We start from the raw sequence: 24,866 nt of genomic DNA on the forward strand, positions 1-24,866 counted from the left end.
TTGCCTCAAATTGCTCATGAGTTTTTTTAATAGTATAAGATGAATGAATGGATGAATTACAGATGTAAGTCTCTGTTATTCCTTAAACAACTAAAGAATCTTTCTGGAGGAAGAAACAGGTGAATTGTCCCAAAAGAGAACTGCAACTGCTTGCTTCTTTATTTTTGTGCAGTGTAGAAGGGTATAAAGGATTCAAGAATGGGCAGTTCTGTGCTCTGGTGGCTGCTGCTCCTCACATTGTTCCTCACAGAGAACAAACACAGGAACAGGAAACTGAGCAGTCAGTGCTGAATGTGTGTGATTTTGAGTCATTAGGTAAAAATGATCGGGGATTATCCATCTCTTCCTCTTTGCTTCATTATTTGTGACTGGTACTACAAAGGTTTGTCTCAGGTGAAATGTTTTGATTCTTTGTGATGTCTTCCTTCCATCTGAAGAGCAAAAACTGGGATAGAGGAAGGTATGAGAAAAATTAAAGTCAGTGCCCATTTTAAAAGGGTTCATTTCAGAGGCTGAACATACTTTTCTATGCAAATTTTTGTATTTTTGTATCTTAAAAAAAAAAAGGAAAGGAAATCTTTTCTTGATGACGAGCAGTTAGTCATATATGTTGTGTGGTTTATATAAATGTATAACCACATATTATTCTCACTTTTACCCACGCATCAAAATAAATTTACATGGGAGCCTTTTATACTTATGTACCTTCTTGCTGATCTGAAAATAAGGGCAGGATTCAACTGGCTGTTGTCCTTGAAGTGTGTGCTGTTGAACCGTACTAAAAGGCATCAACTCAGAGTTCGCTCAAAATGACTGGCCTTGCTGCAAGCACCCAGATCTGAGATACTGTCAGACTTGCATGGTTTTTGCAGTTTTTGCTTAGGGAAAATAACAAGGTTGGTTAAAAATAGCTGTCTTCAGGTCATGAAACTTTACTCACTCTTGTTTCTGCTTGTACTCTTTACTAAATCTCATCTCACGCCATCCTTCTTTTTCAGTGTGCTTGTGTGGTGCCTCCAGTCTTGATACTGCAGTGGTCCTAAACTAATACTGCTAATTGGTTTCATTTTTGCATCTCTTTATTCTAAGTCAGTTTTCATTGCTTTTTGGTGCAGATCAGAGCAGCCGTTGCAGTTGCCCTGACTAGCATACAGTTACTGTCAGATTAGATGTGTCAGTACTGATAGCGTGTAGCAGGACACCTACAGTCCATCAGTCTGTTAGGAGAGAAGTCTTATCAGCTCTTGCATCAGCTAGAGCTGAACACAAGAATGTTGGTTAACGGGGGGAGTTTTATCTTTTTGCTTCCTTGAAAGTTAAGGAGAGATCCATTTTCCAATGGCATAAAATGTAATTAGGTGCCTTCATTAATTAAGCGCTCTTTGTATATCTCTTAGCTTTCTACATGCACAGTTCTTGGGTGCTTACTTTTCTGCCACGTGATCTATTCAGCATTTTGCTTTCTTAAATGCCCATTGGTTTTGTCCATAGGCTTCGACATCTCTTAGCTGGATGAGGCGAAATGACACATTTTAAAACATCCTAGTTCACATTTTGTGCAATGCATCCAATTCCTTGTGATTTCTGCAATAGTAATAAGAGTCTAAATTCCTTCACCTATTAACAAATTAATGAATATCATGATCAAGCTATAAACTGAGTAATTATTCTACTGTGAATGTTTTGAGGAAAATGTAAGGCAGGTTTTTACTGTACAGTTTCGTACTTCTTCCACTGGGGAAATACCATTTCTAATCTGTCATTACTGATTAGGTTTTGAATACCTTGGCAAATACTGAATTCTGAAGTTTCAGAGGAGATAAAAACAAACAAACAAAAAATTATATTCTATGTAAACTTCGTTTTGCCCACTAGGAAAAAACTATGCATGAATGTAATCATTTGAAGTACTATAATCATAAACATTGAGTCAAGATTCTGTAATCTTGGCACAACATTTAAGGAGAAAATGCCAAATATTTTGGCATAGGATTGTGCATCACTTCAAAAGATAATGGAAGTGGGTTAAGCATCTCCTTTGTTATAAATATGGGCAAACACTGGGTGCTTTATAAGATATTGCACTGGTTCACACTGAAGAGTGACTTATTGGATGGGATTTACCTTAATAATTGCCAGAAGAGGAACCAGGTCAGCCTTAATCAAAGATTTTCTCATTATACTGCCAGAAATAAGCAAGTCCAAAGCATCATGCCTGGTATGAGAAAAAGTTCTGAGGTGATGAAATATCAGGAAAGGCACAGAAGCATTCAAATTGTATTATGTGAGAGCTATGAACTAAAGCATCTCTTTTTTGTTGTATCTCTTTGCTATTTTGATGGACTTTTCCATTTTTCTAATAAGAAGGCATTTCTGTAGCACCTTTCAGCTGAAAGTTTCTCTGTACATCACCCAATGTTAAGGCTCAATTTTACCAATGCAGTAAAAACTGAAAGGACTACTAGTTTCAGTAATCTACTTATGCTGTTTGCAGTGATTTCAGTTGAAGTCATGCATATTCAAAAACCACATTTATGCCTAATGAAAACATATTTTTCCTACGTAATCCAGGAAAATGCTCTATAGGATCTGATGGTCACTGTTCTAATATGAACATAAAAGAACTTTAAATACCACTTGGAAGTTTTAACACTTGCACTTGCAGTAAATATTTACAGGCTTTTGAAGGTGATCTGCAGTTGAGTATGAGTAGCATTGCCAGCATATGATGCAGGTCCCCTGTGCGTGCTTTTTCGGGAGTGGGTGAAATGTAATGCTTTGCTGCTGGGGAGGTGTGGGTTCAACTTACTGCTTCTTGGTAGAATTCTTGTCACCACGGGCTGCTTAGTCTCATGTTCTGAAGGGTGTTTAGATTGTTGGATCTGACATCAGAATGAATAAGGAATCAGGTGCCTCAAAGGTGCGTGAGGCCTGTGATTCACTGCCTTGTCAATAGGGCAAATTCTCTTCATCTCAGGAAGTGTTGTAGGAAAAGATTGAGGTAGGTGCTATGGGCATTACAAGGGTGTCTAAGATTGCAAACAAGGGAAAAAACATTACGTGCAGCCTCCTATTACACATATTGCTGAAGTCAATCTCTTCAAATGCTAATTGATGGATCCAAAGAAAGACAAGAAGACTTATTTTACTAACTCATGGGAAAAAAATGGTAGATACTCATGATGAAAGATGACAGTTCTTTAAGTACGAACTATCTAATATTGGAGGGATTTTAATGTGTGACAACACTTATCCTCATGGGATGCAAAATTATGAAAAGGTTTGAAAATGGACTTTGTTTTGCTTGTACTCCAGTACTGTCATTATATTTTGTTCTAGAGAGACATTTGGCTGCTGCGTGTTTTAATTAAGTGCATCTGCTGAAGTGAGTTTCTATCCTAAAACCTAAAAATAAGGATTTATAGTAATCACCATGTCTGTAATGAGAGCACATTTTAATGTATTTTTATGACATGATGGTCCTCAGATGGATAATATTCTACAGATGACAAAATGATTTATTAATAGCTTGTAAAATGAAAGATGGCTAAAAAATTTGTAGCTTTTTAGCTGAACAAAAAACCTGATGTTCGTAATGGTATGCATGACCTCACTCAACATAACTTAAAATTGAATTAAGATTTAATTTTGAACCTCACTGCTTCTTAATGGAAAATAGAAGAGTTTTATCTGAAAACTTGCTTGATATTTTTCCTATTGTTTTCATGATTTCTGTAGCAAAGTAATGTTAAAAAAAAAAAAATGGAAGGAAGGCAGAAAACTGTCCAGTCAGGTTAGCAAAAAAGCTGTTCTGTTCCACCACTCTTTCTCTGTAGGCGAAACAGGGACTGGAAAAAAAATTAAGTCTCTGTTTCAGTGTTTAGGAGGGTTTTGTTTTGCTTTGCTTTACTCCTCATTTTCATGAAGTTGTCTTGGTATTAATACTAAGATCTGTTCTTAAACTTATTTGTATATAATCTTTGGTAAATGAAAGCATTTATTAAGGCACACGTGAAGATTCAAGTTCATATTCTGCTGGTATAAGGAAGTCATTCCACGCTCCTTCATTTGCTCTTTTGCCTGGAGATGATTTTGTTTAGGAGTAAGGCTGCAGAACGTAGTAGCTTTTCTCATAATTAAAAGTTTGAAGAAGAGAGTAGAAAATATTTCCCTTGAAGAAAATATAATAAAAATAACAATAATAAATCATAAACTAAAATGAAAAGACATGCAAAATAGTGGGAACTTGTCTGTAGAGAAGACAGTGCAATTCTCCTGACACTATTGCAGAAGGTAATATTTTGGTTTCTAGTTAAAATAGGAGAAGAAAACACTGTCTCAAGTAAGACTAGGTGAAGAGATACATGGCTGAATCATTTGGATCAGGGTTTGTAAAGAGGACTGAACTGAAGGAAAACAATTCCTTTTTTCTTTTTTTTTATGTTCTAATATCTTTGCCCTCCTTTTCATAAATTATGTTTCATGTTCATGTGTCTTAGCTGGGGCTTTGCTCTTCATAGGCAAATGGAATGACATCAGTCCCTTCAGACTGTTTCTATTCTAATACTGTGTGCCAGGTATGCAGATGCTGGAGATAATATTGCAAAAGGACCAAGAATTAATTTGGGTAATTTTGCTTTCTGTGTTGGAAGCGAGCCCTTGTGTGTCAGTAAACAACCTCTAATGAACAGCTCAGGGAAAACTGAAACCTTCCTTCCAAATGAAGGACTGGAATGACTTCCTTATACCAGCAGAATATGAACTTGAATCTTCACATGTACCTTAATAAATGCTTTCATTTACCAAAGATTATATACAAATAAGTTTAAGGAGGAATAACAAGAAAAATCACATTTTCTGTGTTCGAGAAATAGATGAGGACCTCTGCATTTGAATTATCTAAATTGTTTTGTATTCAAATATTTTTAGCATACATTAAAATTAAACCCAGTAGAAGAACTTTTAACCATGTCTGTTTTATCCATTGGTTCTGCTTTAAAACTGGACACCTATTCTCTTTCTTTTGTTTTTCTGCCTCTCTTGCCAAATAGAGACTGCCTACAAGCAATACAGTGTTTTGGCATGTAAGCCACTCCTCCCACCTTAGTATCATCAGCACTCTCAGCAAGTGTCAAGAGACAAATCATGAGATTCCATAAGCCCGTGTTCACCAGTCCAACATTGCATGTGTCAGTATAGGTTAGGGACTGACATGTTGGAAAGGAGGCTCTGTGGAGAAGGACCTAGGTGTTCTGGTGGACAATAAGGTGACCATGAGCCAGCAGTGTGCCCTTTTGGCCAAAAAGGCAAATGGGATCCTGGGGTGCATTAGAAAGAGCACTGCCAGCAGATCAAAGGTCATAATTCTCCCCCTCTGCTCTGCCCTGGTGAGGGTGCATATGGTGTACCGTATCCAGTTGTGGTCCTCCCAGCCCATAAAAGACAGGGGACTTCTAGTAAGAAAGCAACAGAGCCACAGAGAAATGGTTAGGATTCTGGAGCATCTCCCATCTGAGAAAAGGCTGAGAGACCAGGGACTCTGATAGAGCACTGGAACATGCTGCCCAGGAAGGTTGTGGACTCTCCCTTTCTGCAGATATTCAGAACCTGCCTGGATGCTTTCCTGTGTAACCTGCTGTAGGGATCCTGCGTTGCAGGGTTTGGACTTGATTTCCAGCAGTCTTTTTCAATCCCTATGATTCTGTAATTATTAGGTGGGACAGTCTAAATCAATTTGTTTTGGAGCTCAAAGCAAAACATCCATCAATACAAACTTGGTTTTCTCAATAGATACAATACAGTCAATGAAATTGGTATCATAGCCCTTTGAGAAAGAAGGATGACCATATTGGCTGCTAGAGATAAAATTAAGCCAGTGCTTTAAGAGCACTTTTTCTGCATTGGTTTTACTTCTGCCAGATACCAGCCTACTGGTTCCAAATTAGTGTCTCTCTTTGGAAGAAATGGAAGGATGAATATTATCTAATCCAGGTGAAGGTAAAAAGATAATGTTGGCAGATACACAAATTCGTTAACGACTTTGACAGATAACTTAAAATGAGACAGAGTTCTGTTATACCTGTGTCTAAGTGAGTGTTGGCTTTCTTATTTCACTCCAGAACATTTCAGTGCTGCCTCTGATGCTTGAAGTTCATGGAAATGAGAAGCATCGGAGAGATGACATTGACATTGAATGGGTATCATCATCCTCAAATGCTGGAAGCAGTAAATGCAGAAGTATAGCATCTGTTCTGTGAAAGAGCATTTTGATACTAATATATTGGGAACTACTTGAGCCATTCAGTTTAAGAATCAAAAGTAGAAATTCCCATGTTGAATGGAAAATCATTCTGTGTTTTTCTGGTATGGCTTTTGGTGCTAGGAGAAATGGGAGAGTCTTAAGTCACAATCGTCAAGTTTTGCATAGCCATGATATCACAATAACCAACTGTTTCAGTGCTATGAACAACTAGGTTCTGTGTTTTACTAGAAATTAGTTTCAGGAAATATAGGTTCTAAGAACTGCTATAGTTTTGATTCCCCTTCCCATTAGTTTCAGTGAAATTACTGGCAAAATTCCCTCTGGCTTCTGAGCTGAAGTCATGTTTATCCTTTTTGTCCTTATTGCAATGACTATTCTCGGTGCAGAGAATTAATGCAAGTATTGGTAATTCTGCTTCTAGCTGAAGCTTCAAAGGTGATATTGAAGTCAGTCTGAAGAGTTGTCCCTTAAGACTTGTTTTTGGTTAAAAGTGAATGTTTGTCAGGAGGATTGAAATCGTCTTTCAGACAGTGTTCCAATCCTTAGTTACAAAACGAACGGTCATCAGATCTCCTTTTCTTCTTAGTCTTTATAGCATCCCATGCTATGTGAATTTACATTCTAGTCTAAGGTTAACGTAGAAAATATATGTGAATTTGTCTATAATGGCAGAAATATGAAAATAGCGTGTATATTTGGCAAGGAGAAAAATGTATTTAAAAAGTTTGCATGTAGAATGTGTTTCCAGAATTACCTTCTTCTGATGCTTCTATCAGTTCCTCCACTTCTTGTGGACCATGAAGCTTTCCCTCCTGCTGAGGACAATGACTCAGCCTTCCCAGGGCAAAGATTGCTCTAGTTTATCTGACTTATCCCAAGATACTCCCAAATGCATCTATGTATATAAATAACTGCCTGGGGGAGCTCTTCTGTGGTTCCTCTCCTTTTTTTCCATTCCTCTTTTAAAAATAAATTTGCTGTCTTTAATTTGAAAGTTTAATGTGACCATTGGATAGGAGGAAATATACTCAGGGCACAATCTCAAAATGCTACACAACTGCTATAATGTGCTGGAAAATATTCTATGCTCTTCTTAGGCTTAAAGACCTAACAGAGTCTGAACTCTTTACAAGGGTCTCCTACGCAGCCTGTATGATGAGGCATGCAATGACTGTTCACTAGAACTGCAAGCAGGTTTTGTGGCTGCTGAGACTGGGAAAATGATTGTCTACCCTACAATCTATTAATGCTGATGTTACATATTCTACTTGAAGCAGCAGATTAATCAGGCTTAAAAGTGTGCCAGAAGCATCTTCATTGCTTCCACAGTTTTTCTCTGTGGAATAAAATCTGAAAGTCTTGAATTTGTTTCAAATTGTGGGATTTTTATGTAATTATACTTTACAGTGAAGGGCACTGGCACAGATGACTTTATTCCTCTATTGTATTTTCTTAAAACGCGAGAATTTCCTCCTCGAGCACTTATGGCAAAGTCAGTGAGATTTGGAATTGTATCAGTGGTTGATGTTATCTTGCTTATCTTTAGTATAATTATGATGCTGCATCTATTCTACAAAGTACTGAGGAGTAGAAGGATGAATCCTTGAACTGAGTTTCTTTATAAGCTTTACGTCTCACCCTGTTGAGCACATCCTGGATTTATGTAGCCTTTTCATTTTCAGTATGAATTATCTTAGCGTCTGTGTCACTTAGAGAACTTTTTTTAAACTTACAATGGAAGCGTTTTGCCAAACATAGAACTTCAGTATGCAGCTTTGCAGATGCTGAAGCAACATGAGGAAATCTGTTTCTTCAGAGCAAAATTTGAGGAGGGTACAGAAAAATAAGTAGGGAGTAGTATCGACATCCTGCATTATCTGAGAGGTTCACAGGTGCCCTTCTGACTTCATGGTGGTCCATTTGGTCTCTTAAGCCAGCTGCTACTGAAATTAAGGATGAAGTCTGATGCTGAAAGCTTTTGCTACAGGTGCTTTTAGTTATACAGGTATTGTTATACTTGTGAAAACAAAGAACTCTGTCCATCTACGTATTTTATCCCTCTAGCACTCATTCCTCAATTATTGGAAAGAACAGAATGCAAGTAGTAGGCTGACATATATCGATTTTCTGGAAAGTAAAAAGCAGAATATGAAAATGAAGTGGGAAATGTTTAAGAAGTCTGCTGAACTGATGTACATAAAGCCTAAAGGGTGTAAACTGCTTTTTGTTATGAAAACTGCTATCCTGCAATGAGTAGACAATTGGAGGAAGACTTCAAATGCTGGATTCGGAACAACTGAATATTTGCTAAGAGTCTGACTGCATTTGTGGCTAATTTTTCATGAAATGTAGAGAAGAGATTAGAAAAGCCGTGGTTTTGGTTGTGGCTTTTTTTGTTTGTTTGTTTCTTTTATTGTTTTTGTTCTTATAATATCCAATAGATCTATTTCATATTTTTATTTCACTATGATTTCTTCTAAGTGTTGGTATGTATTATGGTGGAGTTGACAACTTATGCTAAGTGTTTCCAAGCCTTGCCAAGGGAAGTGTGTAGTTGCCTCCTTCTAAACACTGAGTTAATTCTGGAACTTTTTCCTATGATTCTCCTGGATCAACCTATCTAAAAAATACCTTCAGTGGCTTCCTTTTTGGGGGGAGAGGTTGGGCATCCTGAAAGAAATACTTGCTAAGAATGCAACAGCAATAAGTTTTTAAGATGCTACTGCACTGTTCTTTCAAACCAGAGTTTTCTACCTGTATGACTTGTAAGACTTCAGTACAATTGCTTGTAATTCGCAGGCTGTGCAGCTGTGATGTGTTCAGAGGCTCACTCAGATGAACAGAGGAACTGATAAGGTGCTGTGAGTGCGGCAGTTGGGATCTACTAATATGTCTAATGACTGCTTCAGCCTACTGTGCAGAGCAATGAAGTTAATCAAGTGACTTGGTTAGTGTGGATAAAGGAAACTAATTAGTTGGATAAGAACAACTACTTAACCTGCACTTTATATGGTAGAGTGGCTGCCTTACAGCAGTTGTGTGGTGTTTTCAATATTGCATTATTAAAACATTTTATCAATTGCTGTTCTATCGGTTGCAAAACTTCATATTTCCATATAAAAATAATTAACATGTATCACTTTATTCTGCAAGTAACCCCATCAGTCCTTTGAAGTTTCCTCCCTCTGCACCTGCTGGTGATTCTTGCACAGATAAGGTCTGCTATGACACTTTATCACTGTGTTTGAAGAAAATGCAATATGATTATTCTGTGCAAACTGCTGGATTACAAGGATTTATTTGAAACATGCCTCTAACCCTGCAAACTGCTGACTTAAGGGCACAGCTAAAGGTATAAATACTTTGCTGAATGTAATTTCGTTTGCAAACTAAATGCAGCAGCGCTTCAGGAGTGTCTGTTTCTCAAATAATTTTTGCTGTTCACAGCAATCATGAGAATGATCAGTGTGCTGATGATACTTGGAGCAGTGCCTCAACAAAATTACTAGTGAGCCTGATGCTTAATTGAGAAGTTACGGTTCTGCTATGGAGGAAGCAGGTTGTTACTTTTAGCTTTAACCCCAAGTAAAGTAAAAGCAAAGAAAAATATTGGCTTCTCAGGATTGTCATTTTGATCACTGACTGTTTCTGTTTTTTTCCTTTTTTTTTTTTTTTTTTTTCAGGGAACTGTTAATTTCATTCTGTTGTTCTACTACTGACATATTCAATTCATCATATGGGTCAAGTTTTTTTCCCTAAATTGCATAAACTCAGACTCTCGTGTTTAATAGATCATAACAATTGCTGGTGAAGCACTTGTATCTTTTTGCAGGAAGTAGGTAGGACACCACAGAGTTATCCTGACTAAACTCCGAGTTAATTTTTCTCGTGTGTGTGGTTTTGTAATGGACTAAACTTCACTGGGTCCATTTTAGTGTCAGTTTAGCTTTAATTCCCTTTTGCCATATCTCACCTGGAATAGCTTCATCAAGTGTACGTGTGGTGATATTGAACCCAAGAAAATCCAATTTTTACATATGCTTTTTGGTGTATGTATTCATTTATATAGATGTCTGTATATAACAGGAGCTGATACACACCCAGCAGCCTCCTTTGCCCTGTTACATGAATGCTTTGTGCGCATCCGATGTTCTGACGTGTTGTTAAGGTAGCTCCTGGCTGTTTGTGTAGGAGTGTGCTCATACAAACCTAACCATTTTTGTCACCATCAGCTTCAGTTGTGAATGATAACCAGGTAAAGGTATATGAATTGGTTAGAGTTGGTTAGTTATAGCAAACAAGGATAGGAAAATCAGCATTTGCTGTGGAAGTCCCAGCGCACGCAGCGACTGACCCAGATCATTTATTAGGCCAGTGCGTACGCACAGTAGCCATGAAGCTGAGCAGACTGCAGGTTGTATCCCAGGGGTTGAACAGAGACGTAGTGATGGTCTAAAACTGGATTGAGGTGGTTGTCTGAAGGTGTCCATTCAGCTCAGGTATGCCTGAGCACACATAAAGTCCTGACTTGTCCAGAGAGCATTAGGGTAAGCTGGTCCAGCCTCAGTTTCACTTCCCAGGGCAGGAAGCTGTTGGAGTGCTAGAGTTGCTCCAGGGCAGCCTTCTCCAAGGGCAGTGGCTTCTCCAGGCTCTGTTTAGTTGCCTGGGGCAGAGAAGCTTTGCTGTGTGTCCTCAGCTTCCTCCTGCCTGTCTGCAGATCCTGGGCAGCACCTGTCTTTTGCTTCAGAATTACATTCTTTTGTGACTCATTCTTTTCATGCAGGAATGATTTAGAAAATTGTATCTAGGAAAATATGTTTTTTATCTCATTTATATAATTTATATAAATACTGTGTGGATATATAAGCTCATATATTTGTAGGAAAAAAAAAAACCTATTAGTGAAACCCACATTTCCAAATAGGTGGTGTGCTAAGGCCTAGACTGTGTTTATTAGCAGAAGAGTAAATTACTTGATATATATATAAATATATATACATACACACACACAGAATTAGACAAGATGAAGTATTGCAATGAAGGTACTGTATTTGTAGTTCTTTTCCTCAGCATGCTGGACTTGTCAAACTGTAATGCTAGGCCTTAAATTTGAATTAATGGTCTCCAGCAGTTTGTTATGGTTTTGCCAGTTGGTGGTTTAAGGCATTTTATTTGCTAAGGTGACATTTCTGACTAGCAACAAACTGACTATTAGATTATGTCAACCTAGTGGGTGTTATCAACATCAATATTATTTTCACTTGAAACAAAACAGGATGGCAGCTTACAAGAGCGGGTTTTGCCCAGGGATGAATTGATTTTCTATCATTTCAGGTTCTCCAAGACAGCTAGCTGGAAACAGCATTTGAATTTTCTCTTCTGCTACTAAGCATGCTGAATTTAGACTTCAGCTGCAGCAAAACCACTGTGCTGAAACTATATAAATCCATGCTAGCTGAGAATGTTATCTGCGGTGTATCAGAAGCCTTGCTCAAATTGAATTAGCTGCTTGATCATTCAGACAAGATTAAAATGGCCTCAAATGTTTTTGATGCGTTTGAAGCAGAAAAGCTGGCTGATTTCCATCTTGTTGTAGTGCCATTACTCTTGACCAGCCACATCTGGGGAAAGGAAATTGCTTGTTTGTCTGTCCTATAGCCCCTAGAGTCTGCTTTTAAAATGGATTACATAGATAAAGTAGTTTTAAAACAAGCAAACAAAAACAAAGCAAAAAAAAAATAAAAATCAAGCATAAAAAACCCAACAACTAGGAAATCTGGTGAATAGTTAGTATCTTGGCTTTATTCCTTCCAGTACCATTCCTAGTGACACATGAAATAATGTGAATGAAAGATATTTATTAATCCCATAGTTTCTGTGAGCACCATGCAGTGATTTTACCTGTCTTACACTGATAACGTAGAACAAATTGAAGAAACCACCTCACACATCAGATAGTAGCCAATTAATTCCTTCATTTTCTACCTCCTCCAGTTTCTTGCCATCAATAAATAGAAGTTGATCTTTCCTCTTGTCTACTTTGACAGTTTTCATATTAACTGAAGGAAGATCTGGGCCATTTGCTAGCTGTCAGTTAACTGACATTTCATGTCTGCTCCTTTTTTAGAACTTCCCTTGAACCAATTTACAGAACACTGCATGCAAGGTGGCAAGCAGGAGAGATGTGCCTTCAGCCAGGCAGGAGTCTGCTCTAGACAGCCTGGGTCAACAGAACGCTCTTCCATCTAGTTTGTTTTACTTATTTCCCCCTACACCTGGAAGCCAACATCTTAACAGGTCCATTTCAAATACTGGGGGAAATAAATAAGCAGAGTATATCTGTAATTTTGTTATAAATTGCACAGAGAAGAGTTTTGTTTTACCTTGGTACAGCCTGCGTGAGTGGCGAAGTAACAGTGTAAATAAAGTAAGAAAATAACAATTAATTTAGATCTGTCAATCTTTAACCCAAAATGAATGATCAAAGTAGAACAGATACAAATTACAGTAGTGTACACCATTTGCACTCGAAGGCTATGGAATACTTGAGAGGTAATTCTTCAGAAATACTTGAAATTCCAGCATTGTTGCAGAACTCTGAGGCTGACCTTACTGTAGCAAATGCCAACACAAGTGGCTTAGGCTTTGTAGATTAGTGTTTCAAGTATCCTACATGTGTTTCTGTTGAGTATGGTGAGCTGAGTACATCTTACATATATTAATTAATATTTATCACTAATTTCTTACTATTTTTGAAGAGTCTCAGGTGTATATTATAAAACAGGAATAGGTGAAAATAATAACCCATGTATCATCATACCTGCGTAAAGATAATGGATCCATTTATGAGTTTCAGCCCAGGAGCATCATGGTAAAAGCATATTTATTTCACTGATTACAAAATGACCTAAGACATAATATACTTTAAAGCTCAGCAACTGAGCTTTAACAGCAGCTCCTGAGCGAAGGTGGGGAGGTCCCAGGAAAGCTTCTCACAGCCGCTTCTTCGCTGCAATTTTCCCAGCATCCTGATCCAAGGCTGCACATCAGAGCTGCTGCTTGAGGCACTCAGGGTCTGACAGCTCTAATTCCTGCAGCTCAGCACCAAGAGCAGGGCTTTGAACTTATACTGCATCTATTGCTAAGTATAGCTGAACTTTTGCTTTATAGGCAGCCGAGTTGCTGTGTTCTTTAAACTTATTTTTTTCCAATTTCAGGTCACTTTTCTAAGTGAAGGGCTAGATTGCAGCTACCATATTCATTCATGTTTGATAAAGTGCAAATCTCTGACAAATAAAGCTTCAAAGTTCACTAAGTAAGAGAAATGGATCCTGCTTAAATCAAATTTCAATGCTTTCCAACACTGCAATCTCATACTGTACCATGTGAATAGAAACCGAAATGGAAATTGTGCAGTCTGGTTTACTGTTTGTATTTTTCTTACTTTTAGGGAAGGACAACAAACACCTTCCTGTCTCAAGTGCTTTGTAGCAGAAGAACCTCATAATATTTGTACAAATGCAGTTACACTGATTTGTGTGAGAGCAAGGAGATCTAAACAGCTGTGTAACTTGAGCCATTTTCTTTGGGTGAACAGTGACAATGGCAGAGCAACTTTCTGAATAAAACCATTGTCTCTGTTAATTCCAGACATAGAATATGACCCAGTGATACAATCTTATAGAATTGTTACATAAATTAAAGCTATGTAATACTTTTGGAGGTTTCTTTAGTTCCCTTTTTATGTGGAAGAAAATGACAGTAGGTCAGTGGTTCTTTTCAAATCAATTCATGAAAAATAAAAATGTGGAATTGTGGTAAGGTTTTGTGGCTGTGAAGTTTTTGCAATGAAAGTAAATATTTTAATGATTTTCCTTTGTTAATCCAGCTGTTACGTATTGTAATGGCAGTATTCTGCTCAATTAGTAAGCATGAAAACAAAAGTTTACACTCTTGCTATTATTTATTTGTGATTATCTTGCTCTTTTGAGAAGAAGCACAAGGGACCTGTAGTTTTCAGTATGGTTGTGATTCTCCTCAGCCAAAAAAAAAAAAAAAAAAAAAAAAAAGGCCTGTAAATTTAAACATTAGCAAGTAATAAAAGCCAGGTGTTAGTAACCTTCCATTTAATGCTGGAACTTCACCAAAATCTTTTCCTGAGCCCTTCAGAACCTGTACTGTCACTCAGATCTGTGAGATATCTACAGCTGCAGACTCAACCGTAATCCAATTCTTAACTCGAAGGCAAATGACCACTGAGGAGCCACTTAGCTGCTCCAAAACGTGCTCCTGGAATGTTACGATGTATTCTTTCACTCCAAAGGGATTTGCCAGGCTGCACAGCGGCTTCTCACTTTCTGGATCAAGTAGAATGAGCAGGTAAAGGGGCATTGCTGTGGTTTACAGTGTGAACAGGGGAAGGCTTCAGTCTTGCAATGAATATTAGAAGTTTATTGAAATAATGGCTGAAGGATTCGATACAGCTGTGCTAGAGTTGCCTAAGTAAAAGGAGGATATAAGGCTGTGAATCACTAATGGAGATAGCTGTATGTAGTGAGGTATGACTTAGGACATGGTAGGATCTTTTTTTGTTTGTTTAATAATTGATCTTGGATAGGTTTTGAGGCTATTCTGTAGCATCCAGTTCCATCCTGCATTACACAGAGTCTGTGTGCACTCCTCAGGCAAAGTACTGGCGGCGCAATGCATTTTGCACCTTATTTAGTGGTGGTATTCTGTCACAGTTTTCTGGGTATGGGTGAAAGCTGGAGGGTGAGATGCCATCTACAGCTGCCCTTTGTTCCTCCTCTCTGTCCAGGGAGCCAATTGTGATATTCAGAAAGGATAAAATGGATCATACAATCACTCTTACTTTGGTACCCTTCCAGCTATTTTTGGTTCTCTGCTCTTCTCTGCAGGAAAAGGTGAATGGGGGTTAAAATGTCTGTCTGAGTCTTTCAGCCATGAGCTGATAGAAAATGTTCTTGGGAGGGAAGAAGTCAGTAACCTTCAAAAGGAGGAGGGGCCTCTAACAAATCTCAGAAAGGCAAGAGAATGGTTTGGAATATTTGTTTGTAGGAGGTCAAGGGTAGGTAGGAATAAGAACTATCATCATAAGTCTTCAAAAGTATAATGTACTGGATACTTATCACTCAGGTCTTTGGGTGTTTAGGACCCTATAAGATTTCCAGGTTCAGCAAAATAGAATGATGTCTCCGTTTAGAGATCCAAAGGATGCTGTGGGGAAACATATGTTATAGACAGTTCCTAGAATTATATTTACTTAATTAGTAGGAAAGATATAGATACGATATGGAACATTCAGAGCCATATCAATGAAAAAGTACCAACTCCAATGCAGACTATGCAAAACTCTGTTCTAATTAGAATTTAATGATTTTTCTCACTAGAGTTATTCATTTCTAACTTTCTTGATCTCCCAAATAATCCAACTGTTTATTATAGGCAAGGTATAGAGCAGGACTTGAGTTGATGGGTTTGATTTGCATCTTCCTACCTCCAGAAGGATGGCTGTGTTTTGAATGCAATTGCTTTCTATGCCAGCAGAAGCTTTACCATCCACTGACAAACTAGAGCCTGTAGAAATTCAGATGAAATTGAGCCAAAAAAAAAAAAAAAAAAAAGGGTAGTAAAGGTTCTTGTATCAAGAAACATCAGATTCAGACTTAAGTATCCCCAAATTTCAAAATCAAACTAAAAGAGGGTAAATTTAGTTTGGATATAAGAATATATATATATATATATATTTTTTTTTTACAGTAAGATTGGTGAGGCACGAGAACAGGCTGCTGAGAGAGGCAGTGGGTGCCCTGTCCTTGGAGATCCCCAAAGTCAGGCTTGAGGAGCTCTGAGCACCTGATTGAGCTGTAGGTGTCTTTGTTCATTGCAAGGGAGAAGGTCTTTAAGGGTCCCTTCCAACTGAAATGATTCTATGAACTTTGTCACTGTAGTTGCGTTTAGTGGCTTCTAAATCTAGGATTTTCTTCCAGTGTGTTGTCCTAATAGACTGTGATAATCCTTATGGAATCTGAACTCCTAGCACAGCTCTTTCCAACTGCATGAAGTGAATGAAGTTGCCTGGGAAACAAGCAGCTGCAAGAAAATATTCCTAACAGAAGCAACATTTTTTGTTTGACAGCTGATATTTTTATTTAAATGCCTGTTTATAAGGGGGGGGAGGGTACTACTGTTATTCCCCCCCCCCACACACCCCTCCCTCTTCATGCATAAAAGAAGAAAATACATTAAAGTGTAGTGCAGTCCTGAAGGATGTGTGGATGCTTGTCTGTGGGTAGGGTGCTGAAGCAGTAGTGCATTAGCAAAAGTAGTTTTGGGGGGGAACTTACAAAGTACTTCATAGAGAAATGCCTAGCCATGCTGGGGTCTAGTCTTTGCTGTGTCCCTCCCCCTGCAGTTGTCATCTATTTTGTTCTGCCTGTTTCAATTACGGAAAGTAGCATCCTTCTGTTTTCTTACCCCACTTTATTGCAGCAGTGCCTAATAAATCAAAGAAAAAGTAAGACCCCCACTTCCCCTTGCTAAATACAGAACAGACAGATGGTCCCTGGCCTGAAGACCTTGCAGTCTGTTTTCTAAACCTGGGCTTGCATTTCTAAAAGCCTTACGCGAAGTACTTTGTCGCACTATTCAGCAAGCAGTGTCTCCTGCCAGCAGCTCTGCCAGTTCCCCCTGTCCAGGGGGCAGGCAGCTGTGGTGGGCTTGCTCAGCTTGCCCAAATGTGCCAGGCTGGCTGGAGCTGTGCCACAAGGAGCAGCTGCCCCCAGCTCTTCCCTGTGCTCTCAGCTGTGCTTTCCCCACACTGCAAACCTGCAGGCACACGGGGATGTCTTGTCTCCCTTGTGTCCCCTAGGGCAGAGTGGGGAAGAGGGCAGGGTTTGGCCTCTTTGCACTGGCTTCAGCACAGTTCTGGGGCCTTGGGAAGTAATTCAGCATCAAGGGTAGATAGATTTTCCTATCTATTCTAAGTGATCCAAAATAGCAAACCAACAATGTGATTTGTCTCTCTTCTGCTATAAATACTACAGGTGTATTTGAAATCAGAAGGAATTAGATGCCTTTGGGGCTATGAACTGAAACAGCTTTGTGCCAAAAATATTAGGAGAAGGCAGCAGAGATTGCCTTTCTACCTCTTCTGTACCAGACTTTTTGTTTTCTTTGCTGTCTCCTATCAGACGATGGGCACCTTAAAATCCATGATTTGTCATTGTGCAGAGAGCAAATTGTGTTTTCTTTTTTCATTTGTGGAAAAGAAAAATACTACCTCAGCTTGGGGTAAATGCCCACATTCTGCACTGTGTTTCTGCTTCCACTGACAGATGTTTCAGAGGCTGCTGGGCTTTGCAATTGCCCCACTTTTCTTGTGCTTCCTACAAGTCTGCTGTAGAAACAGTGAACTGAAATGTAAAACATCAGAAGCCTGAGAAGCAGTGTTTTGCCAATGGATAGAACAGTCTGTTACTTGCTTAATTAGTTACGTTAAACAACTTGAGCTTTGGCATTATTAATAAATTCATTTAATTGTAGTAAATAATGAGGATTATAATTGAAATTACGACCTTTGCCTCTTGAAGAGATGCTAAGTTGTGCCAAGTTTGCTTCATACTTGCTAAATCAGTGCTGATCGATGACTGGTAATGGCCAGACATAATAATGTATTTGCAATTTGCACTTCTTAAAAACCCTGGAGGAAGGGAAGCCAGTTAAAACGTGTTTTGAGGATCTGAGGGAAAAGAGAACATTATCTGCTACAGGAAAAGTGGAAACTGATTGAAAGTAAAATTAGGAAAATGTCGGTATGTGTTGCTTGTGTAAATGTACAAGTGACCAATGGTCAGAATAATTTCTGATCTAAAACTGTTATATCATGCCTTCAGGAGACCTTAAGCTTAGGAGGAATGAGGAGTCTATGGAAATGGGCTCCATCGCTGCTAGTTTCTAAAGTTTGGTTAGAAAGTCAAGATTGAAATAAAGGTAAAATGAGTTGTGAAAGAACCCCACATCTTTATCATGTTATTGTGCAAATACCTGTGAGAGCATCAGCAAGTACCGCAAATGGATGGTTTAGAAAGATGATGCCCAGTGGTGAAGCTGTTCTAGGACTGTGCAGCAATGGCTTCACTCCCTGCATCTTTTCTGCTACTGTGTCATAGATTATCTCCTGGAGGAAAGAGACAGTTAAGTAATGGATTTCACATGTAAAGATGTAGTTGTATGAAATATGTTTGCTCAAACATGGCAAATATACAGCCTAAATGGGGAAATATTGGCTCATATTGAACTGGAATGTATTTGCCAGTAGTTTGCATGAGCATATATACCGTTCAGACATATATTCTGATCAGATAATGCATGATAATGTCCTTAAATTCTCTCTGCAACCCTAATGCACACTTACCAGCCCACAACTGGCAATAGCCCAACTTCCCTGTAAAGTAGTGCTCTGATTTCTGTCTAAATAGAAACCAAATGTGCCTATCTGCAGAGGGGGGAAAAGCAAAAAATGTCATTTGGAGGGAAATGCTAACTGCAAGCTTCCTAGATACTGCTGTGTGGGGTGGAGCAGGATGATGCTAGTTCCCTTTGCCTCAGGCTTCTGTGCTGAAGGACCTTCTCCAGCCCAGCAAGGAATGTAGAAAGGGAATTTGGGAAATCATCAGCATGTAGGGCCCTGCTGTGCTGATAAACAAAGTACCTAACCCAGGTGCTAATCCCTGCCAATAGAGGAGTAGCACTTCCTTCCTCAATCTATCACTATAGCAGAAAGCAATATGAGTTTTCCTTCCTCTGCTGTAATTTACTTGAAAAAATCGTCTTCCTGAAAGAGAAGGTGGACTCTCAAGCACATTCCTAAAGAAGCACTCCTAGGTCTTGTGCATCATTTCCCTCCCACTAAAACTATGGCAGTGACTGTAGTATTCATCAATGGATAAAGGGCGATGCCACTGAAACTGGAGCAGTAGGAGCAGCTATGATGCACTTAAAGTTGCAGTTTCTTGGTTTAATTCACACCTCCCAAAGTTTACCATGTTCCCCACTAATGTAGCTTAAAGCATTAAAGAAAAAAAAAAAAAAAGCAAATATAAAACAGATAACAAAACAAAAAACCCACAGTAAAAAATAAGAGAATGTTGTCCTTGGGTGGCTTTGACAGAATCTGCATCAGCATGCTGGATCTGGAATAGTTACTGGCAGATAGGGATGTGCTGGATCTGCTGCTCGTTCAGTAAGTGCCTGAGGCAGAAATTTGTTTGCCTCCAGACACTGAACATTAGAGAAAGAAGCTATAAGCCATCCACTAGCAATGTATGATGAACTAGAAATAAGTATGTCAAACGTGATTCGTACTTCATATAATGCAGTGCTTGCAGTGTCTTTTTAGATACACTTGGTCTAGTCTATAATAGGAATAAACTTTTTGATGACTGTAGTGAGAAGCTGTGAATAAGGAGAGGTTCCATATTGCACAGAAAATACAGCTACAAGAGAGATAGTGAATTCTTCCTGATGAGATCTAAAGCTTCAAAAGACATTGACAATCTTATGTCATTTGAACTGATAACTGAACGCATTAATGTTCAGAAGCAGGATCCTAGGAGCAATCTGGAATAGTGACAGAAGTCAGTGGAAATCATTACACATTTCAGGTCTAGGCATGAAAGCCTCAATTTTACCTGGGGACACCACGGTGATAGTTTCTCTATAAATGCAAAACCTAAGGGCAGTTTCTGGCAAAATAGATCAGCATATTTCTGTATTTCATTATATAATTATTCATATTTTCTAGATATATTCTAACATATTTTTGTATTTCACACTAAGAAATAAATAGAAGACAACTCCAGTTTGTAATGCACTTTGACTGCTGCTATGGTTTATTTAACTTCTACACTGTGATCACAAACAGGTTGAGCCCCATTTTTCCATACAATTTGAAAAGACTGAATAAATGAAAATTTGATAACAAGGAATTTATGGTCTAAAAGGCTGGGCAAATAAAGCAAGTAAGGTGGAGTACATTGCAGAAGGGATTGGTGCAACCAGCTGAGAAGGATGCCATGTCAATGTGTCTTCAAGAAAAGACATTACTGATTCATGTGAGCACTCTTTATACAGACCAGCTGGTGAAAACTGGGGTGAAACTGTTGTGTCCTATTGTTCACAAATGGTGGGGACCTTTCTGTGGCACCTAATGAGGGTGACTGATGTTAACATGAGCAGAAGTGGACATAAAAATTGTCTCAGTTCTTGTCAGGAGAAACTGGAAGAAAATGGTAAATTATTAGAAAATTACTTTAAGGGAAAGTTAGAAGCCTGAAAGTCCTATTATTGCTACTCCTGTAAAATCCCATCATTCCCTCAGGCAAGATATAAATAGTGTCTATAAACAATTAGAATGAATCAAATATACTCCTCCTGGTTTGATTTAGATTACTCCTTAATTAAGTAATGAACTTCCCTGACACCAGTTTTATGTTGTCCTAAAAGGTTTTGGCTACAAAATGAGATCACCGACTAAGTGACTACACAACCACAAGGACTATTAATGATCTTTTAGGCAGTGCTGTGTTACCTTAGAGTGAAAAGTGTTGCTTCTGTATAGCGACATTTACATATAATGTTGAATGTTCATGTTACATAAAAATCATTATAATGAAATTCCATTTAGAAATATTAATTTTTGTGTTGTTAATGCTGCTTGACAGCTTCAGGATCTTTTTTTTTTTTTTTAATTATTTCAATAATCTCATTCAACAATCTACTGAGCAGGTATTTAAGTCCCACTGAGGTGAGCGCTGAAGCTCCATCAGTGTGATGTTTCAGCTGAGAATTTGTCCCATCCGGAGTTAAGACACAGCCACATGCTTTCCCAAACTGAGACCACAGAGGATTACATCCATCTCATTAAGTTGGTCAGAAGCACATAAAATGTTTCAGGGAGGTTTATGCGAGGGTAGGGTTGGGGTTGGTGACCTTAATAAATTAGGAGAAAATAGATGTGTATGTAAATACAGAAATAGCCTCAGCCTCCTGAGTTAAAACTTCTTAATTAGTGAGTTTCCTAATGATCTCAAATATCATCTGTGATAAATCTTTTTACTCCACTTTCTAATTCAGTGGTCTATAAAGCAATTACAGTTCAGAATCATCATTTCGTTTAATAGACTGTAAAGTGTTGTTGGTTTTTCTTCATTGTGGACAATGTATTTTTAATTAATCATGTAGTATGTTATTGGGTTTTGTTATTTATAACATAAAAGCTAGAGGTTACCGCTGTGTAGTCCATTCAGCTATATATAACGTGTTGACTTTTTAATATATATGTATTGTGCCTTGTTCTCTGCACTAAAACTGAGTCCTGAAAGGAGTGTGGTTGCAATTTTTTCTATTGCTGACTGGGTGGTTTTGTATGGCAGTTCATACTGTAGGAACTGTTTGAGAAAAGCTATTTTACTGTTTTTTAGTTTTCACCTCAAAAGAATAACGTTTAGTTATTTCATCAGAATTTGCAAGTATAATTTCTTTAATCGTAATATATCTATGAAATGGGAGGAGGGAAAGCCTGCTTACAGAACTGTCAGCACAGCACTGTTTCCCTGCACAGACTCAGGGTGTGTGCTATCAACTCTGCCACGTGGAAGCACCACACGAGGTGGCTGGGGCTGCACTGCTCTCCTGCACCAGGCAGGGATGCTCCTGGTAGCCAGGCTTTTTGGGAACTGCTGGGAGCCCATGTCTGGCTTCAGTAGACCTTGGGAAAAGGTGGGTTTTGAAATCTGCCCTGTTGTTTTTAGGAAGCAAAGAGCATTCTGTGTGCAGGAGATTTGCTGCAAGATGTAGGCTGGGACATGGTGGTTATTCAGGAGTGACTTACAGGTGATACTCGACAGAATATTGAGGAGCTTCCGTGTGGAGCTGCACAGTCTGAGGGTGTTTAGTTGCTGGAGACATCAGGAATATTCAACCAAGCAGATGCACCTTTATGATCCTGCTGATAAACTTTTTTTTTTTTTTTAAGAAGACTTGAGATTAATAGATTTTCAGTCTAAAATAATTTAGCTTGTATTAAAATCATAAAACTGAGAGAATCTGGCAATGAAAATAATACATTTTCTTTTACAGTCCTGTAAGAGTCTGCTATTTTTTGTGTGCAATATATTACTTTTCATGTCTGTTAACAGATGCAGCAAGATGCTTGCATGATTTATAGGCTCCTTGCCTGACAGTCCTGGGGTAGTTAGCTGGTTTTATACATTGTTGTCATAATAGTTTGTGAATATTTTATCAGTTGTCAAAGTCTCTGTTATCTCCTTGGATTATACTGTTGTTAAGTTTCTGAAAGGACAAAGAGGGATAAGGCACTGAAGGGAGTGAAGAGTAGCGTTGTCAAAAATGTCAAGCTGACAAGTTTCGATTTTAAAAAACAGCTTAGCATGATAGGTACCAAGAGACAAATAGGTTTCCAAAATCAGATTCCTAAACACCCACATCATTCTTGCCAGAGATTAATACTTCTGAATTTTGAATGCACCCATTTTAGTCCCCTTCCTGCTTTCATAGTAAGCCTAGCTCTTTGTGCAACTGGCCACGTAAAGTGTCATTGATTCCGATGAAATTTATTTTCACGTGTAATTAGACATGTGAATAATCTTTATGAAGAACAAAGTCTAATGTGCTATGTGCAGTACAGCAGTACTTTCTTTGACCGTTAGGTTTCTTCTTGAATTTTCATATGTCAGCTGTAGTTAATATAAATGTAATCATTTCTGAAGCACCACGTGTTTGCTGGGTTTGCTTCCAATGAGGATAGCAAGGGGTTTGGTAATCCCACCCTATCCTTTCTAAGGATGAGATGACAACCACTGTTTGATGCAGACAGCACTTGTTTGCCTGTGAACATCTGTATTTAGGACCGGCTGTCCCAGAAGCCTTCCTCCCCCAGGCTGCCAGCAGGCAGACTTCTTGCAGCAGTTCCCACCTCAGAGCATGGCTGAAGCACTGCTTTTCGAGCTGCTCAAAGAACCCTTCAGCTACTTTTGCTCAGCAGACAGCCCCATCCTGTTGGTACTACAGGAGTTTTGTTCGGGGCTGCTTGAGTGGCTCCTGTGCTTTTCCTAACCTGTACAGAAAGGTGTGCTATATGAGCATACAGAATTACTCGTACCTGAGACACATGATACGTGTTCTTTGTACTTGTCCATAGTTACTAAAGTGAAGGTTACTACCTTCTCATATGGTCAATAAAGTAATCTTTACAGAAGTGCTGGAGAAGGAGCAAAAAATGATGGCAAACCCAGAACAGCAGTGTTATGGCTTGGTGCTCAAAATAACAGTCAACAAATGCTTAAATGACCTTACTCAGGCACTGTTTATTCAAAAGTTTATGTTGAGCTGACTGACAATATATTTACATAATATATGAGTAGTATCATTTTAAACTGTATTCAGCATTCAACAAATAGTCTTTAAATTGCATACATCCTGAATAGCATGAGGAAGTGTGTGGGTTTGTTAGGCAGTGCAGCTGGGCACCCAATCATTGGTACTTACTGCTTTCCAGTGCTTAGTTCTGCGAGCCCCGTACTTTTTACAGAATCCTGGGATGAGGTTTTGGGGCTGCCAGGGGCACACAGTTCCACCAGGCAGGGCTGCAGGCTCAGTACCACACCAGCAGAGGATGCTCTGACAGACACACTGGCTCTGCTTTGCCCTGCAGTGACAAAGTATGGCCTTGGCATCTCCCAGGTTGTGTTTGTAAACAGCCTAATGGAAGAGTAAAGTTTGGAGTGTGCACTGGTAGAGGAAGGGAGGGAAAGAGGAGAAAAGAAGAGCCTATCTGCTTATTTTGGTAGGCATATATCTCACATTGAGCATCTTCCTTGAGATGCCTGATTGCTTGTGATCATCAAGTTTCTTTTTCAAGTTCTTTCCTTTGTTTCAGTTGTCACTAAGAGGGAGTCATAGGGAAGCAGTTTGAAATAAAACCTTGGTGAGCTCTGCTGTCTCTCTGACTTTAGAAAGTGAGAACAGTTTTTGCCATCCCTCTTATTCCCTTATTGAGGCATGAGGCTGAAGAGCTGTCCCAAATAATCTTCCACTGGGATCTGTGCGATACCTCAAAAATACTTTTTCCCCAGCAGCTATGCCATACACCCTGTTGGCAAGGAAATCATGAAGCTGAGTAACAAATCCAATTCTTTCCTGTGTTCAGAAGTGACCTAAATGAGGCAGAACTTCACTAACGGCTATGAGAGTTTGCAGCAGATGAAAGTTTCCCTGACAGCAAGCAGAGCATGCTGTTATATCTCTTGTGAAATACTCACAGTAAAACAATCCATTTCTCTTATGTTCATGTAGGTGATCCAGTTGAAATCCAGTTGGACAGATCTGTGGATCTCTAAGATGACTTGGAGGCTACGAATGCAAGGTATTGGTATATTGATGTTGAAAAATTGCAATTAGAGAATTTGAGGAGGAAAACGTTGTCTGTGAGAAATTTTGCAGGGCTTTTTTGGTATTTGTGTTTATTTTTTAGTTTCTGTCATCTTTTCCCAAAACTCAGGTA

The 24,866-nt window shown here is 38.7% G+C and overlaps 1 protein-coding gene and 1 long non-coding RNA gene across 4 annotated transcripts in view; one reads left to right on the forward strand and one right to left on the reverse strand.

Moving 5' to 3' along the window:
* Positions 1-24,866, forward strand: part of VSTM2B (V-set and transmembrane domain containing 2B) — a 360,933-nt gene that overhangs the window by 49,271 nt on the left and 286,796 nt on the right. For both annotated transcript variants that reach the window (XM_090149977.1, XM_090149980.1), the window contains exon 2: positions 24,659-24,728. The gene's annotated coding sequence lies outside the window, so the exon portion shown is untranslated. The remainder of the gene's footprint in view (positions 1-24,658; positions 24,729-24,866) is intronic.
* Positions 27-6,364, reverse strand: LOC149916134 (uncharacterized). Of its 2 annotated transcripts, XR_016470745.1 has the most exons (4): positions 6,080-6,364; positions 2,125-2,215; positions 706-878; positions 27-445 (listed from the first exon to the last, which is right to left on the reverse strand). It is a non-coding gene; the product is annotated as an uncharacterized LOC149916134 (long non-coding RNA). The 2 variants fall into 2 exon arrangements; XR_016470746.1 differs by lacking the exon at positions 706-878.

This window comes from Phasianus colchicus, chromosome 13 (assembly GCF_987193195.1).
Source record: "Phasianus colchicus chromosome 13, bPhaCol1.hap1.1, whole genome shotgun sequence".
NCBI lineage: Eukaryota > Metazoa > Chordata > Aves > Galliformes > Phasianidae > Phasianus > Phasianus colchicus.